At 40.7% G+C, this 17,175-nt stretch overlaps 1 long non-coding RNA gene across 1 annotated transcript in view; it reads right to left on the bottom strand.

Annotated features, from left to right (window-relative positions):
* LOC111848224 (uncharacterized) overlaps window positions 1-17,175 on the bottom strand; it is a 41,118-nt gene that overhangs the window by 12,120 nt on the left and 11,823 nt on the right. Inside the window, exons 2-3 of the long non-coding RNA XR_011982174.1 lie at window positions 16,482-16,592; window positions 14,621-14,788 (exon numbers count right to left, since the gene is read on the bottom strand). This is a non-coding gene — a long non-coding RNA (uncharacterized lncRNA). The remainder of the gene's footprint in view (window positions 1-14,620; window positions 14,789-16,481; window positions 16,593-17,175) is intronic.

Raw genomic sequence — 17,175 nt, 5'->3', positions numbered from 1 at the left:
GGAAATCATTTACAATTATATAAAAACTTGTGTGTTATAGCTCTGGAAAAAAAAATATTTTTAAAACAAATCTGCATTCGTTTCAGGCCTAGAAGCAGGAGTGAAATCCCATAAAGCAAAGAAGTAGCCCTTCATTGATCAGGGAAACAGGGAATAATCAGGCTGCAGCTTGCAAAAAATATACTATTCACAGATGCACACCCATAAATGGAGAACTCTGTGGAAAAAAAAGCTGTACTGCGGTCTCTTTTTTCTGCGGCTGTTTATTTCATAGTGCAGGATGCTTATTGTGAGCGTAACCAGACATGGGTGAAGACTTTGGATAGACTGTGCTCAGGTGTGCAGCTCTGCTTGTTCCTTACCTTCTCTTTTAAGTTTCAAAGGAATAAGACATCTAAGTTCGGACAGGTGACGTGATGGAGGATGTCTGTGATGAAAATAATAAGATGTGCACCTGTGAGCTGTTCATTTTAATCTCTATTATCAGATAAAGGAGCCCTATACCTGCATGTTCTCTGTGCTCCTATCAGGATTGTACTGGAGATCTATGTGCAGCCAGGAACTCTCAGCTCTCCCTCTATTCTCTGTCAGGCATCTGCAAGTGAAGGAGATGCCCATCTGGTGCCCCTCACCCCACCATCCAGTATGGTTGCCAGACACACCTTATCCCATGTAATCACATGCAGCACAAACCCACACAACTTCTGAGGTGAGAGTTGTCAGTGAAGCACCAGAAATGGTGAAGGGACGCAAAACTCCAGGTCTGAACACTACAGGCCTCAAGAGGAACCTGCGCTCAGCCATGGTGATGAGCAGTGCACGGGCTGCTGGAAGCTTCCAGCTGAAATGGCAGGCCTTCAGAATTAGAGCTAGGGTTTGGCTTGGGGCTGTGTAGCTTCTCTCCTCCTTCCAGTCAATGTGTTGAACTTTACTGGCCCAGCCCGTACTCCTCTTGGAAGCCACTCTTGTTTATCCTGACATTTTGGATTTAACATTTCCCTAGCCACCTTCGTACAGGTAACAATTTCTTTAACTTCTTTTCTTTTCTATAAGTTTCTATTAACTAAAAAGAATCAGTGATTATTTGTACGTCTCTGCCTTTCTGAAGTTTGCCATCAGTACCCAGTAACCTGTAATGTTTTTCTCACCCCTATAAATGCATCTGTACTGTGGCCTTTTCGTCTATTCACACCGCGTCAGGCTCATCGAGACGGATCTTCTCCCAAACCCTATTTTGTTATTTTTAGTAATCAGTGAGATTGGGGGGGGGAAATGAGAGTCTATAGAGCGGTGAAGTGTAACTATAATGAACCTGTGTCCCCCAGAGTGATGCAGAGTTATGAAAGTGAGGGTCTAATATCCCAAGCAGCCAGGCAGGCACGAAGACCATTACGGCTGAGCGAGCTGCCTCAAGGCGCTGCCTGGGGGGGCGCACAAACAGCAGAGTGAAGAGCCTGACTCTCTGCCAGCGCCGAAATGACCTACGAAGGTACCGCAAACTCACTCTGGCTGCTGGCTGTGCAATTGCTCGCTTCAGTTGCTTTAAACCACACAAACAAGTAAACAGAAAGGTATTTGGAAGACCTTTCAGTAAATTACTGACATGTGAGCTTACTCATAATTATTCCATTTAAATAACAGAATCAAAAACAACTCAGAAATACAAAGGATAAAGGTACTCATCTTCCTTCATGCAGGACAGAGCCTACATTCATACTTATTATTGCAGAACATTACTCATTTTCCCCCAGCTTAGCCTTAATGTGAAATTGGCATGAAAACACTCATTGAGCTTGATGTCTTCATTTTACAAAACATTTCACTGACTGCAAAATCACAGTCCATGATGCAAATTCCTGAATCATCATACAGATATTCACTCAACAAAAGCAGATCAAAGACATTTTTCTCCGGCATTAATTTTTCAGACTTGTTTTTAGCAATTTATAAGTACATTCATAACAAATAATAATTCATTCATAAACATAGCTATAAATATTTCTAAAAAGGCATAAGACATTATAGCCATGTTTATTACACATTATGACTGCCTTATGAAGCATTATAGGTATCTATAATGCACTATGGATACCTTAATGATACATTGTAATGGTCAGTATAAGCATTAAGGGTGCTTTGTACTGCATTATGATGGTATCTATAGTGCATTATAGCTGAGAGCTTCATAAGGCAGGCATAAATTACTAAAAACATCTACCCACATAATAAGATGAGTCTGATCCGGATCCAGGACAAATGTTGTTCAGAAATTGCCGCAGATCCGTGAACCGGATCTGGCCCAGTACATTTCTGCTCTGGTTATGAACAGAAAACTGCTTGCTCTGTGCAATGGGGAATAAAGGATGTCAATTTCAACTTATTTTATGGAAAATTGTGATTCATTTTTTTAAAAAGTGGAAGGACACCAATACTTTTGGCTCGGTCTGTATTATAGGAATGTGACTGTATAGTATTAAGTACAAGTAACAGATTTAATCTTAAGTGAAGAAATACCTTCCTCTAAAAAATACCTTCCTACCTAAAAAAAGAAAAGGTCAAGCTCAGTTAAACCAATCCTGTCCTTTTTTTCATAATAAGCGCACCAAGAAGGAAATCACCACAAATAAAATCCCAGATAATTCTCTTGACATTTTCATGTATCTCATAAAGAAGACAACAAAATTCAATCAATTTACGCCTTGTTCAAAAACAAAACAAATTCACCCAATATCTTGGTGATGCGGAAGGAACAGCAGCTCCGACAGTGAGGAGACTTTAAACCGCTTAACCAGCTGCCGCTCTCTCTGGTGCATAATTAACTGCGGAGAGCGAGTCAATTGCACACTCAGGATGCCGAATGGATCTTACGCTTTAAACAATAAAGTAGGCAGGCTGTGATGGCAATAAACTTTAGGTATAATGAATGGCAAACAACAACTAGATATAATGCTCAGACTGAAGACTTAAGTCTAGTCTTAGTTACACTTTTTTCTCAGTCACTTTGGTACATTTCTCAGATCAGAAATGAAAATATAACTACTTGTACAACCTCCACATCATCGACTCACTTGTGCACATCATAAATGCAAAGTTTCATTGTTTTGATCAAATTACAAATGCTTTGGCACAGTCAATCATCTACTGATTCCTACAATTGTTTATGACGTGTTAATCAAAATGTAATATTCTGGTACTCTGTTGAATAGTCTTACCCCCAAAACATAAGAACATAAGAACTATACAAACGAGAGGAGGCCATTCGGCCCATCGAGGTCGCTTGGGGAGAACTTAACTAATAGCTCAGAGTTTCACATCCAGGCATTAGTTCATTGTATAAGTCATTACATGCAAAATGGATGAACCAGTTGACATAATCAGTCGAACCTATTGTCTATACATCTTCTATTACAGTTTTTTAAAAAATAAATGTGTCCTGAATTGCTCAATGAGTTGAATCTTGGTTTTCACCAATAGGGGAATGTTTAAAGCGTTAGATCGACCAGTGATCAACCAGAACTCTAAAATTGTTCAGAGGTACATCTCATGAACCTTCAGTTGGCAAGCATATATTGACAGAGCACAACACAATGTTACAATTTGGCAGTGGAAGGACAACAAGGAAATGAACATATCCTCCATCGTGGCCTTACAATGGCCGAGGCTTGTCGAAGGGTACGGTTGAATGTTGGGACAACATCCATATCCTCAATCAGTCAAACGTTTCAAAGAGACAACAGATATGTAATCCAACAATGTGCACTGTACTGTAATATTGTGTACTTACTGCAATGCTTCATATTACAGTATTCCACTTGCATTTTATGGTATATAGTAAATATAGTTTATACAGTTACATACTGTGTGTATACTGTAGCGCACACACACACATATATGCATGCATACTTAGTGTGTACATATGTATACATATGTGTGTGTTTGTGTGTTATAGTATATATACAGTATTTGTAACTTTGTACTGTTGAAACTGATATACGTCATACAGAAAAAGTACAACTTCGTGCATATTTAGTCATTGTCATCAAAACCTTAGCCGTTGTTTACATTTGATAATATAGTATATTGTTATATTGACAACATGTTTAAGCATTTTGACCATCTTGTTTGTGAACAATGACACAATGACTTTTCATTCTGATGACACTGACAAGTTTATTGACCTAAATATTGATGTTTGAGGAGTAAACTAAGAATTTTGAGGAAGTTACAGGCTTTTGCAGATGATCCGTCACATGGTGCTGTTTGTATGAATTGCTCCAAGAAATGCTGTTTGGCAAATTTTAAGGATGATTCGAGAAATGTACCAGAGCGACTCAGAAAAACTGTAAACTGTAATCTGTAATCTTGACTAACGCCTGAAGTGTCGGTAGGCACAAAGGCGAGAAAACATCTTATCTTCCAACAGTTGAAATATGTATGATATAATTCTGATATAAGAAAACATGAAAGGATATAACTGAACAAAACCATAAATATTGCTTCAGAAATTGCTTGAAATAAAAAAAAATGCACAAAAAAAAAAATACATTTGGGTGTCATTTTGAAATACTACATAGCTAAAGTAATGATTTGTTTATATTTAATTAACATTAATAATACCTGGAACATGTTGAGGACATTAGTACATAATATGCACTGTGTATTCAGGAAGGATTCTCTAAAGATCAGACAGTCTGTCCCTAAAAATAAAGCTAATAAAAATGAAAATGAAACTATATATAAACTAAATAGAAATATATTTTCAAAAAAAACTAACAAAACCACATTAAAAACTAAAACTAAACTGGATTTCAAATGAAAATGATAAATATAAAAACTGCCCTTGGTATCTTTTTTTTTGTCTCCGTGATAAATGAGTGCCCTATTCTGCCCTCCAGAGGCGAAACACAATATCTACAATGACTATGAAACAGATTTTGACTATCCACCCATTATTCAAAAACTCCAAAAATTTGTTTTTAGGTAAAATGGTGTGTAAATTGCCCTAGATGTGTCAGTATGCATGTAATCTGCCATGGGTCACAATCCCATCCATGCTATCAAAATGTAAACTAAAAACATGTTTGCAAAATAATAAATAAATATTTTGCTATGTAAATGGATGCAAGTGAGCCACCTTCATTTCAGAGTAACCATTTTGTTCCATTTGTGAAACATTTCAAGATATAGATGTTTCATGGACATTTTTCACAATGATACCAAATTTTTACTCAAATGGTGGAAATTTGGTATGGTTGGGTGTCACATGTTAACACACACACACACACGGTGCACAAGACAGCAGAAGGTGTTCTAATGTCAACAACTTTTACTGTTGCCACCCCCCAACTTTTACCGTCACCCCTCCCAGTTGATATAGTTGCATGTCAAACACATAGTTCCTCAGATTCTAAACTTTGTAGAAGAAGCTCCCACTGAAAATAAGGTTGAATCATATACAAGAGATGGAGTGGGTCCCTCAGTACCACAATTTGGCTGATTTTAATATTTAGTAATAAATAGGCCATGTCAACAGCCTGTGGCCCTTGTCTCTGTAGGCCGAAATCATACATCCACCTATCATTCTCCCTTGTGCCCTCGCCCTCCCCGCCAGGTTCACTGCTGTCACATGATTTTTCCAACGCTTCGACTTTCTGGAAGCAAACAGCCTTAGCTGCCGTAAATGTATCGCCAACCTTTTTATTGGATAGGGGTTGTTGGTTGCGCTCCGCTGCGGCCCAGTGCCCAGCACAGTAGGCCGGCAGGTTTACTGGTCACGCTTTCATGGCCACCATTCAGCCCAACAGGATCACTGCCTACAAAAACAAACACTTCTGCTAATTAACACCCGGATGATAAGCATTGTGTGTAATGGGACATCTGCCTGCATTACAACTCCTTTAGCGCTGTCATATGCAATAAAAATGAAGAAGAAAGACACGAAATGGCGCAATTAAATAAAGCGAGATTTTTTTCCTTGAGATATTTGGAGAATCGCAAAGTTATAGTGTAGCAGGAAACTCCTGAGGTGTGTCAGAGCAACAAGAATCCATTGTGGGATTAACTGGTCGATGGAGTTTACCAGTCAACACATTAGGTGACATACGGGGCCATCGTCTGGGAGCAAAACGTTGAAGCTTTCCCAGTGCACCCCATGAGCTATGACCAGCACGGATGACACTAATTAGTTTGAAGAAGAGGTTACTGTTGGACCCCTTTGTCTAAGAAGCTCACACCTAGTTACAAGTGATGTAGTGCTGCCAGTGCTGACAGAAAGCTGCTCTTTGCGTTGTATTAGCAGTTAGCAGAGTTTGTGTAGTTACTGACAGTTCAGTCAGATTAATATTAATATTAAGATAATATTGGCATCTTATTAATAATAAGATTAATATTAAGGAAATGAAACTTAAAAAACAACGATGCCAGGGTACCACAGAAGCCAAGGGGTACCTCAACAGTGGCAGAGCCAGAGCATTTTTAGTGGGGTGGGCCAGGGTGGGACCAGAGGCCATTTTGGGGTGGCAGGTAAATCTAAATATGAATATAAGGCACCTAGAAAATAGGGTGGGCTGGTTTCAGTCTCGGGTGGCCGTGGCCACCCCTTGCCACCCCCACAGATCCACGTATGTAGCTCAAGTCTTGAAGGATTCTCCAAAGGAAAACCATGTGGGGGAAAAAGTCAATTTAACCAAAACAAAAGTGGAATGAATAAAATGCAGAATTGCAGGACTGAATCGGGCAGTGGCTGGACAGGCTCCGATCGCTGCTCTTATTTGCACTGGTAATGAAAGGAGCGCGGGACGGAGAGAAGGGCTTTGCTCTCTACTATAATCAAATACCACTGGGAGAGACTGTGAGCAAAAAACCAAGAGATGCAACAGGGGCACTTGACAAGATGTCCTGAACACTTCATTTACTATCACCACTGTTTCATTAAAAGCCAGTGGCAGATTCAAATTGCTGTCTGCATGACTTGATACTTATAATGCCGGATGTGCATAGTGATGGATTTCAGGCACATCCGATATAGTCAAACGCTGAGTGTTATGTTTACTTTATAAACATCGAAGAACTCCTCATTCATATGCAGAAGAATGACAACATAAACTATGCACTTAATGAAAAAACACAAAAAGTTAAACAAGACTACAAAATTGCCACCAGGGGGAGATACAACATAGCCTAAGTCTATTCAAGTGTAACTAAAAAGGATACTGTTGACACTAATACTCGGGACGCTTTCAGAAAAACCTAAGTGCAATTTAACTGGAAGTGATGGATCTAAAGCTTTAGTATAAAAACCTACATACTATTCTAACGTTAATTATCTTGTTAGGAGCTGATTCTTCATTATGCAAATGTTATTGCTTATGTACACAGAGCAGTAGAATTATGTAAACTTGAATATGCAGTGAAGAATCACAAAACGTCTGGCATAAACAGGCAATAGCAAACCAAGGTATACTGCATGATGTATAATGTATTCTGCCTTTGCTGTGTGTATCTTATGTCGAGCGATAGCTGAACATGGAGTTTGAAGGAAGCAGATATGTTGAACATTTCCATTCCTTCTGCCAGAACATTGCTCTGTACATCTTCTGTTAGATAATAGTGATATCCACCTGTTTAGTTACCAGCAATACCTGCTGTACACTTGTATATAAATTTGCCGGCCACCTGTCAGTGTTATCTAGTCCTAATTGGAAATCTGCTCCAAATGTCTACAATACGACTGCATCTACTCAAAACCGCCAAACCGGCTCAAATTTGAAGGAAAAACCCTTAAAATTTGTACATTTTGATAATAAGGACCATCAGCTTCAAAGTTAGGTGCTAAAGTTGGATTAGGGGTCAAATAGACACAAGGGTCCTAACTGTCACATAGCTACACTCTATAAAACAAAAAATCTAAATCCTAAAAATACTCATAATGCAGCATCATTAATCATCACTCTAGTCAGTTATATCAGATGAATTTACTAACATAATTGTATATAGTTTAATTAGTGAGAAGAACCAATCCCTAGTAATGTTTGTTCATGGGTTTTATAGAACATATGATGAGTATTTGTACAGCTGTAGACTTCTGGTTGCAATTAAAGTAGTAAATGGAGACAAAGGCTGATACGGTCTACTGTAGATCCCTACTTTTAATCTCTACTTTATCAAACCAGGTACAATTCTGAACACAGCTCAATCCCCAAAGCACCTCTTCACAACTATGCACACCCCCCTCAAAAGTTCCTTCAGTGTTTTTCTGCTTTTGCTTTACTGGTCACCTGGTTTCGTACCCTTTCGGCTCTACGCCAAATGCATCAAATTAACATACTCATTTCCTGTAAGAAAATATGAATTCATAATGAAGTCAGACAGGTCAAGGTGGCCGAATACATTTATCCCTGCCTGACCCAGTTACACCATTGGAGCTTCAGCATGGTGCCAACTCATTCATATCAATCTAGGGGGGATGATGTAAATACAGCCTGACCACTGCCAATGGGACATAGACAACTGAATCACAAGTCATGCTTCTTTCCAAGAAGGACAGAAAGCAAAGAAACTGGATAGTGGTGTGTAATTACTGGTTTTATCCATAATTCCTTTTCCTCATATTGTAAATGAAGGATTATGTGTCATAGAGAGAATAATTGTTCATTGCTATTAGGCTTAATACCTATTTTCACTGGCTCCTCAGACACTTTCTGCGTGCTGGGTGAGAGCAATCAGGATGACAATGAAGAGTTACAGCCAGAAGATTTAAATCAAAAATTTCAACTAGTTATCTTCATTTTGCCATCACAGGAACCATCAGAAAATTATAATATTAGCCCTGAATGCTAGCCTCAAAGCTCAGGTCATGCTGATAAGCTCATCTGGGTTGCAGTCACTATGAGAGTTTTTTGGAGCCACAAGCTGGAACGAGCCACCTCTCATGGGGACCCCGGAAGGGCCGAGCAGAAACTCCACCACTCACCATGTACCCAGAGAGTGAGAGCAGGCAGCGTCCTCTGCTTTAACTCCAGCTCAAGCTGCCCTAACTGATGGTGCAGAAGAACCACCAGCTTTGAACTGAAAACCCCGATTCTAGGCCTCGAACTGCTCCAGGGAAGAAGACAAAGGAGTAGAGCCTCCGAGAGCAAAAGCAGCGCCTGAGATCCTAATCGCGCTGCTGCAGTGGGGGAGGAACAAAACTTCTGCTTTAACATAAGCAGTCTTTTGTGTTTCTTTCGGCGCACGATTTCTATATATAAGTTTTCACATCTGTAGCGTTAGCGTGCTGTGTGCAGTTGCTGTAGCAACACGCAGCAGGAGAAACATCATCTGATAAGATATCAGTATGCTGCCGTTCTGTTATATTTGTGCTATACAATTATTGTAGTTCAACCTCAATAGCCATGTAAACTTCCCTGCTTAATGAGTACTGAGGTGCAGCCGTAATGTGATTGATTGATGTGCATTTTGGTACTTTGTGTATATCGTTGAGTCTGCAGAGAAACCTCTAAGAAACTCATTTGGCCACTTGCCAAAGCCCTGTGAGCAGTTGGACAAACCCAATTATTTCCCGGAATGGCTCCCGGTTACTGCAGGTTCAGACTGTGTGATGCCAGTGTTGCAGAAGAGTCACTGGAAGTGTGTGCATGCAGTGTAAAAATACTACCACACACAGCAGCACAGCAGCACTGCTTAACTGAGGCATCAGCAGAGTTCAAGTATAGATATCCTTTAGAAGTGTGCAGGCAGAAATACCCAGTTTCACGTCATCTCATTGGTCAAAAAAAATAGAACATAAGCAAATCTGAGCTCACACTGGAATTAGTCTGCAGAGTCCAATTAAAATACATATATTTTTTTTAAATAAAAGGTCAAAAAAGGACAAAAGGAAGTGGGATTCAAGACAACAAAAGTCTGCACCAGTGCAGGTCAAGGCTGATTCTCCTGTCAGGTGTGTGGGAGAATCAGATCAGGGAGAGTAGCTCCATGGAGAGAGACCACGAACTGCGGGAGGGAGAGACCCGCTACGCGGAAGTAAACTGGGAGAGAGGCATCTTCCCTAGCTAAGCTGTTCAGTTAATTACATTGACAGAGGGATGCCAAGGGGAGCTTTCTGTATTTAGATGATTTACACATTTCCAGCACCCAGAATGAGCCTTTAATTAAAATCCAATGAGGTGTCAGAGAGAAACAGGAAGTAAGCTCTGCTCACTGATTGGTTACCATTAGACCTGTGTGGAGATCAGACCTTTTAATTAGAAGAGCAGATAGATCAAAGGATCACGTGTCTGAGGCTGTTAATGAATGGCAAGTACTGAAGACATTCATTGCATTTTTATGTATAAACGCTATTTAATTTATGCATTTGCAGTGAAAGGGTGACATTTTCAGAATCACGATGTATTGCTTTTATAGGTAATGGGTATCGAATGCAAAGGGATCGATCAGGCTGCCATTAATATCATGCAGAAATGATACCTGTCAATTGATTATCTAAAGTCGTTAGCAGGAAACGCTCTCATAAATCCCAAAGCTTCAGCTTTTAGTCTTTTTAATGTCTTTTTAAAGGCGATTTTCTGCACATTTCCTCTTACGTGGTGAAAGCTATTTTTAAAAGCCCCATCCTTTTGGGGGCGAGCCCAGAAAAACAACATAGCTGATCAAAGATGACTGTGCTTAGAAGACTCCTTAGAGAATAGCTCAAACATTTCTGCCTCAGCCATGACCCGTGATTCCAAAAGTGATTCTGTATTCCTCTAATCACCCAAAAAGGCGGCAGATCAAACAGCACAATCTCTCTAATGGCTCTGCAACACAGAGCAGGCAGGTTTCGGGGCAGAAAAAAGCGAGTTTGAAGCAAGTTTAATATTTACAAACTGATAACAGGGAAACCTTTGTGCCCCCTGTTGTTCAACCATGAGGATTTTGCTTTAAATGAGTCATGATTCTCACAGATTGGAGGCCATTAATTACGGCACCATCTTTCCCTGTACTGCACACAGGGATGTGACCTTGCCGTTAAGTAAAGCTGAATTGTACTAACCACATCCTCCGCCCCCGCCCCCCCAGCCGACACTGCAGATACGTGAGGTTTCACTGACAGATATCAATTTATACATTTAGACAATGTAACACCAGCCCTCAAAAACATGTGCTGAACCTAATGGAGACACCTTCGGACACTGAGCATATTACTGGTGATTGACTTCTTCCGTTGATCATTAGCACTAACAAAATCCAGCTTCTTATATTGCATCAAGTAAACAGGAAACCGCTGATAGGATATAGGACAGAGGGCAGTTTGCTGACAACAGCACGGCATCCATGGGTGCGTTTGGCCTCTCGGCTTAACAATGTGCGACTAGCAGGCTTTTTCGGACCGTCTCTTCACTGACGCACAAGATTGGATTCTGCAGCTGTTTGATTACGCATTTATTTGATGCTGAGCTTGTAAGTACTAGCGGCCAAGGTCATCAACATGTGACCCATAATAATTATAAACAATAACACCGTAAGTGTCATCCACAAGTGAAAGAAATAGCTCAACAAATCAGACACACCGATTCTTTGGAGAGGACTCTAATAATACATTTATTCCTGCAGCATTAATGTAATACTTTATAGGATTTGTGTTTGGGCTTGATTTGAGTTTAAGCTGGTAACAGGCTAACGAGATAGTGGATCCTTAGAAAGGAGCATTCAATGAAATCACTTGTCACAATCCGCCATCCGGCATAACAGTGAAAATGGACTGTGCATCACTATCAGCAGTCCGTGTAATTTGTGGATGCTGGGTTTCTAACACAAAATCCAAGTACAAATGGGAATTGAACCTTTCATGTATGTATTCACCTGCAGAAGACACGTGGGCCGTAAATAATGTGGGGGTTGGGGTTGTAACCCCCCTGATAATCAAAACCAGCCAATACAACCCCTTGGACGCGCTTAAATGGGTGGAGACCTCAAACCCCCCCCAACTGAAAGTTATGCCCTTGCACATGGGACCTTAATTTGCTGCAAGCACACTTTTCCCTGGCGGAACTACATATAAATTCAGTTCAGCTCATCATATTCTCAAGGTGACATTATGATTACAAGCTTAGGCTCGCTTCTTGCACTGCTTTCTGTACATTTCTTGTCAGTTTGCCAGAAACCTATCTGAAAACCCCAAGACAGGAGCAGCAGAGTCTTGGCAAAAAGGCCACTCATGGCTTGATACTGATACCCCAGATACAAGCAAAGGGACCTTATGAAGCAGAACAGAGCATGACCAAGAACTCTCCAGGGTGGCCGAACCTGCTAGCTAATGTGAGAATGAAATGCAGTCATTGAAAACTCTGGGGCAGAACTGCCTTCCATGTGTCTTAAGTGCTCAGGAAGTCCTGCTACAACTGAGAATGAGTTTGTCAGCTCTTTTGTACAACTTTACTGGGGAGGGATCTGACACATGCACACTTAAAATGCCACAGTATCAGATCAAACATCAATATACTGTATCCTTAACAGTTTGTGCTATAGACCTGATGTTGGGCCAGCATAGTGGCATAGTGTCTCACAACTCTGGGACTGGGATTTGAGTTTCAGCCCCCCGCTCGACATGTGCGGACTCTGCCTGGTCTCCCCCCGTTGTCGTGAGTTTCCTCTGTATTCTCCATTTTTCCACCACAATCTAAAAACATGCTACGGTGAACTGGAGGTGCCAAACTGTACGTAGGTGTCAGTGCGAGTGAGAATGCTGTGTGTGTGTCCTGTCCTCGGTTATTCTCAGCCTTACACCTGTAGCTTCTGGGATAGGCTCTAAACCCGTGACCCTGCATTCAGTGGATGGATACAAGGGTGCCAATTTATCTTTCTGTCAGTGGGGGTCCTAAATGATTGATCCCCCTTCCACAACCCACACACACACTGCAGCCTATACACTCACCTAAAGGATTATTAGGAACACCATACTAATACGGTGTTTGACCCCCTTTCGCCTTCAGAACTGCCTTAATTCTACGTGGCATTGATTCAACAAGGTGCTGAAAGCATTCTTTAGAAATGTTGGCCCATATTGATAGGATAGTATCTTGCAGTTGATGGAGATTTGTGGGATGCACATCCAGGGCACGAAGCTCCCGTTCCACCACATCCCAAAGATGCTCTATTGGGTTGAGATCTGGTGACTGTGGGGGCCATTTTAGTACAGTGAACTCATTGTCATGTTCAAGAAACCAATTTGAAATGATTCGAGCTTTGTGACATGGTGCATTATCCTGCTGGAAGTAGCCATCAGAGGATGGGTACATGGTGGTCATAAAGGGATGGACATGGTCAGAAACAATGCTCAGGTAGGCCGTGGCATTTAAACAATGCCCAATTGGCACTAAGGGGCCTAAAGTGTGCCAAGAAAACATCCCCCACACCATTACACCACCACCACCAGCCTGCACAGTGGTAACAAGGCATGATGGATCCATGTTCTCATTCTGTTTATGCCAAATTCTTACTCTACCATTTGAATGTCTCAACAGAAATCGAGACTCATCAGACCAGGCAACATTTTTCCAGTCTTCAACTGTCCAATTTTGGTGAGCTCGTGCAAATTGTAGCCTCTTGTTCGTATTTGTAGTGGAGATGAGTGGTACCCGGTGGGGTCTTCTGCTGTTGTAGCCCATCCGCTTCAAGGTTGTGCGTGTTGTGGCTTCACAAATGCTTTGCTGCATACCTCGGTTGTAGCGAGTGGTTATTTCAGTCAAAGTTGCTCTTCTATCAGCTTGAATCAGTCGGCCCATTCTCCTCTGACCTCTAGCATCAACAAGGCATTTTCGCCCACAGGACTGCCGCATACTGCATGTTTTTCCCTTTGCACAACATTCTTTGTAAACCCTAGAAATGGTTGTGCGTGAAAATCCCAGTAACTGAGCAGATTGTGAAATACTCAGACCGGCCCGTCTGGCACCAACAACCATGCCACGCTCAAAATTGCTTAAATCACCTTTCTTTCCCATTCTGACATTCAGTTTGGAGTTCAGGAGATTGTCTTGACCAGGACCACACCCCTAAATGCATTGAAGCAACTGCCATGTGATTGGTTGATTAGATAATTGCATTAATGAGAAATTGAACAGGTGTTCCTAATAATCCTTTAGGTGAGTGTATATTTCAACATATACAAATTTAACTACTAGCAACTGAAAATAAACAGTGAAAATAAATCCAGATTGACTTGGTCGACGTTACCACAAAACGGGACATAACTGCCTAAACAGAATTAATTACTTTTTAAATAATGTTCCCAGACTTGTAATATTTATAACACACTTATACATACAACCTGACACAGATACATTAAGCATATACAGTGGTACTGTACCTCAGAACTCGAATCTAATCCGTTCAGAACTCCGGATCGAATCCTAAAAAGTTCGAGTTGTGATCGAATTTTCCCCATAAGAAATAATGGAAAACCCAATTAATTGGTTCCCGGCCCCAAAAAATTACACCTAAATATGTTTTTTTAGCATTTAAATACAAAATGAACCGGATAAAACAAGAAGAGCACATACTGTACTAAACACATCTAAGCACATTTATCAAAACAGTAATTTGTTAAGTAAGAAAATAAATGTATCCAAACAATGTGTCCTACCCTGATCGTCCGCTCCTTCCGTCACGCCCCCTCGTTAACCCAGTGTGGAATCCCTGTGTGATCAGCTGTTTCTGGTTGTTGTCATTAGTCCTCTGTATTTCGTCCGCGTTTCAGTTTGTTTCCCCAGTCTGGTCATTGTATTGTCCGTCTGCGTTTTGCCTGCCTTACCTGTAATTAAACCCCGTATTCCCCGTATTAAAATAATTTATAAGAAATCTTTATTTTTAAATGTATTTTATTATATAATAATAATTACTGTTACTGTCTATCATTGTCTAAATGTATTTTTACTGTCTAAATATATGTATTCAGTTAGTGTAAACATGCAGGATGCTATCACAGCGAATGCGAGGCTGAGACTGAAGCTTTACCCTTTGTTTCCGCTGAGACGTGCTGCGTGACTCATTTCCCTGCGCTTAAAAGTTATCTTAGATCAGCGTTAACGGTTTGAATTCTGAGATTAAGATCGAGCTCTAGGTACATTTTTTTCGAACTGGTTGGTTCAACCAAATTCGAGTTCTAATGAGTTCAAGAACTGAGGTACCACTGTAATTAACGTGACCTCACAAAGAATGTGGATTGCGATCCACACCCCGGCACCTAGGGAATCTGGCCAATCACGTTAAAACATAGGCATTCGACCCTTCCCGCAGCACTAGGCCTGCTCTGTGGGTGCTCCAGCCCTCCAGCACCCACAGGATTGGCAACGACGATTGGATGGATGGATGATTGGATGGATGGATGGATGATTGGATGGATGGATGGATGGACCTGATAGTGTTTATGAGTATAATTAAACCTGCTAAGAGATTCAGATCGGATATTTTTTATATGAATTGACTGAAGCCTTATTCTCCCCTTTCTTTTATACTTTTACGTCACAGTAAACCTGCTATAACCCATCAATTCCATTAACACACCAGTGGCTTCAGCAGAAGTGCAAGACAATCGTAGTGGCAGATTAGTTCTTCTTAAGAGGGTGCTGTGCTCTGATAATATTCTGCATCAAAAGCTGTTGTATCATTTACAAATCCAGCTTAACGACAGTCCTGTTATCTAATGGAGGTCTTTCTTTACCTCGGCTATGAGAGTCATCAGCCAACAGCAGTCATCTGCATTCTAACAATGTATTTAGACCAATATTCATATTAAAAACCTTGAATTTATTAGGTGATGGAAACATGACAGATGGCAGAGAAAGATTACGGGGGGATGTTGCAGCTGCCTGGACGAAAAAAAAAGAAAAAAAATCTAGATCAAAGCACACTGGTAAAAATGACATGACATGAATAGCACAGGACAGCTGCTTATTATGGAATATTAGACTGTAGATTAAAGCCTCTGACTTTTGGTTTGGTTTCATCGTTATCCTCAGAAAGACCAGGTACAGTCTGATCAACAGAGCACACAATGTTGTAGCTGCATTTAGCTGCAACTATATAAATTATTATTTGCAATGATAGAATGCAAAATGTGTTGGGACAGTTTTGGGTCATATATGTCTTTGGGAAGAAAACATTTACAAACATTTATCCTGGTTTGGGTAACAGGGGGCCTGGTGGCAATCACAAGCAGCACAGGGAACTTGTCGCATACAATTAGCCGAACTGTAGGATTAAATTTGTGCTGCATAGGGAGAACATGAAAACAGACACAGGCACTCCATACAGACACAGACACATGATTGTATTCATATCTTTGTGGGGACTCTCCATTACAACACACGTACAATACTTCACAGAGTGTGACACCCACTTATGGTGTATAAGTGGTGTATAAGTATATGGTGTATAAGTGGTGTATAAGTGGTGTATAAGTGGTGTATACTGTAAGTACTGTATACTGTATAGTGTATACTTACGGCGCCCTCAGTCTCTCAAGGTCTGCCGCCTATTGAGCTGCGCTTGGCAGATGTTTGGTGTGTCTGACTCTCCCTCTGAGCACCAGGAGCACCGTGGGAAAGTGCACATGACTAGTGAACAACAGGGGGCAGCAGTAATGAGACAGGTTCTCCGGGGCAAACGCAGACAAACACATTTGCATTTCAGAAAAGCAGCATGGATTTTAATTACCCACAAATAAGTGTTTTTAAAACCAAATTAACACCATGTATCTATGTAACTGACAAACTGCAATTAAATGAACTGAAGAATTATTTATTAAGAAAAAAATAAAATACAGATCAGCCATACCAAATGCTCCAATTAAGCCCCTGACTGATTTATTTAAATGCTAAATAATGAAGACGTTTCCCGGGGAATAATTCCAAGGCTGAAATGAACAAAGGCTGGGTCTATAGCGTAACAAAACTGGAACATGCATATTTTATGCATTTAGCAAAATCTCATGGACCACAGATAAAAATGCAATTTTAAGCCCAAGGGTCAATGCATGTTCTAAAGGAACAAGACTGTATGACCATCAGTGGTCCATTCAAGCCAATTGTTTTTTTACATAAACAATAGTGATTGTTGCTGTCAGGCCACTAGTTGCTGGCAGGTCTAGTGCCCAAACTGATTGTGCTACAAGAATCATCTGCACCTGCTTTACTGAAA

Source organism: Paramormyrops kingsleyae, chromosome 13 (assembly GCF_048594095.1).
Source record: "Paramormyrops kingsleyae isolate MSU_618 chromosome 13, PKINGS_0.4, whole genome shotgun sequence".
Taxonomy (NCBI): Eukaryota; Metazoa; Chordata; class Actinopteri; order Osteoglossiformes; family Mormyridae; genus Paramormyrops; species Paramormyrops kingsleyae.
The sequence above is the reverse complement of the archived record's forward strand: the minus strand, read 5'-3'. Positions and strand labels throughout refer to the sequence as shown.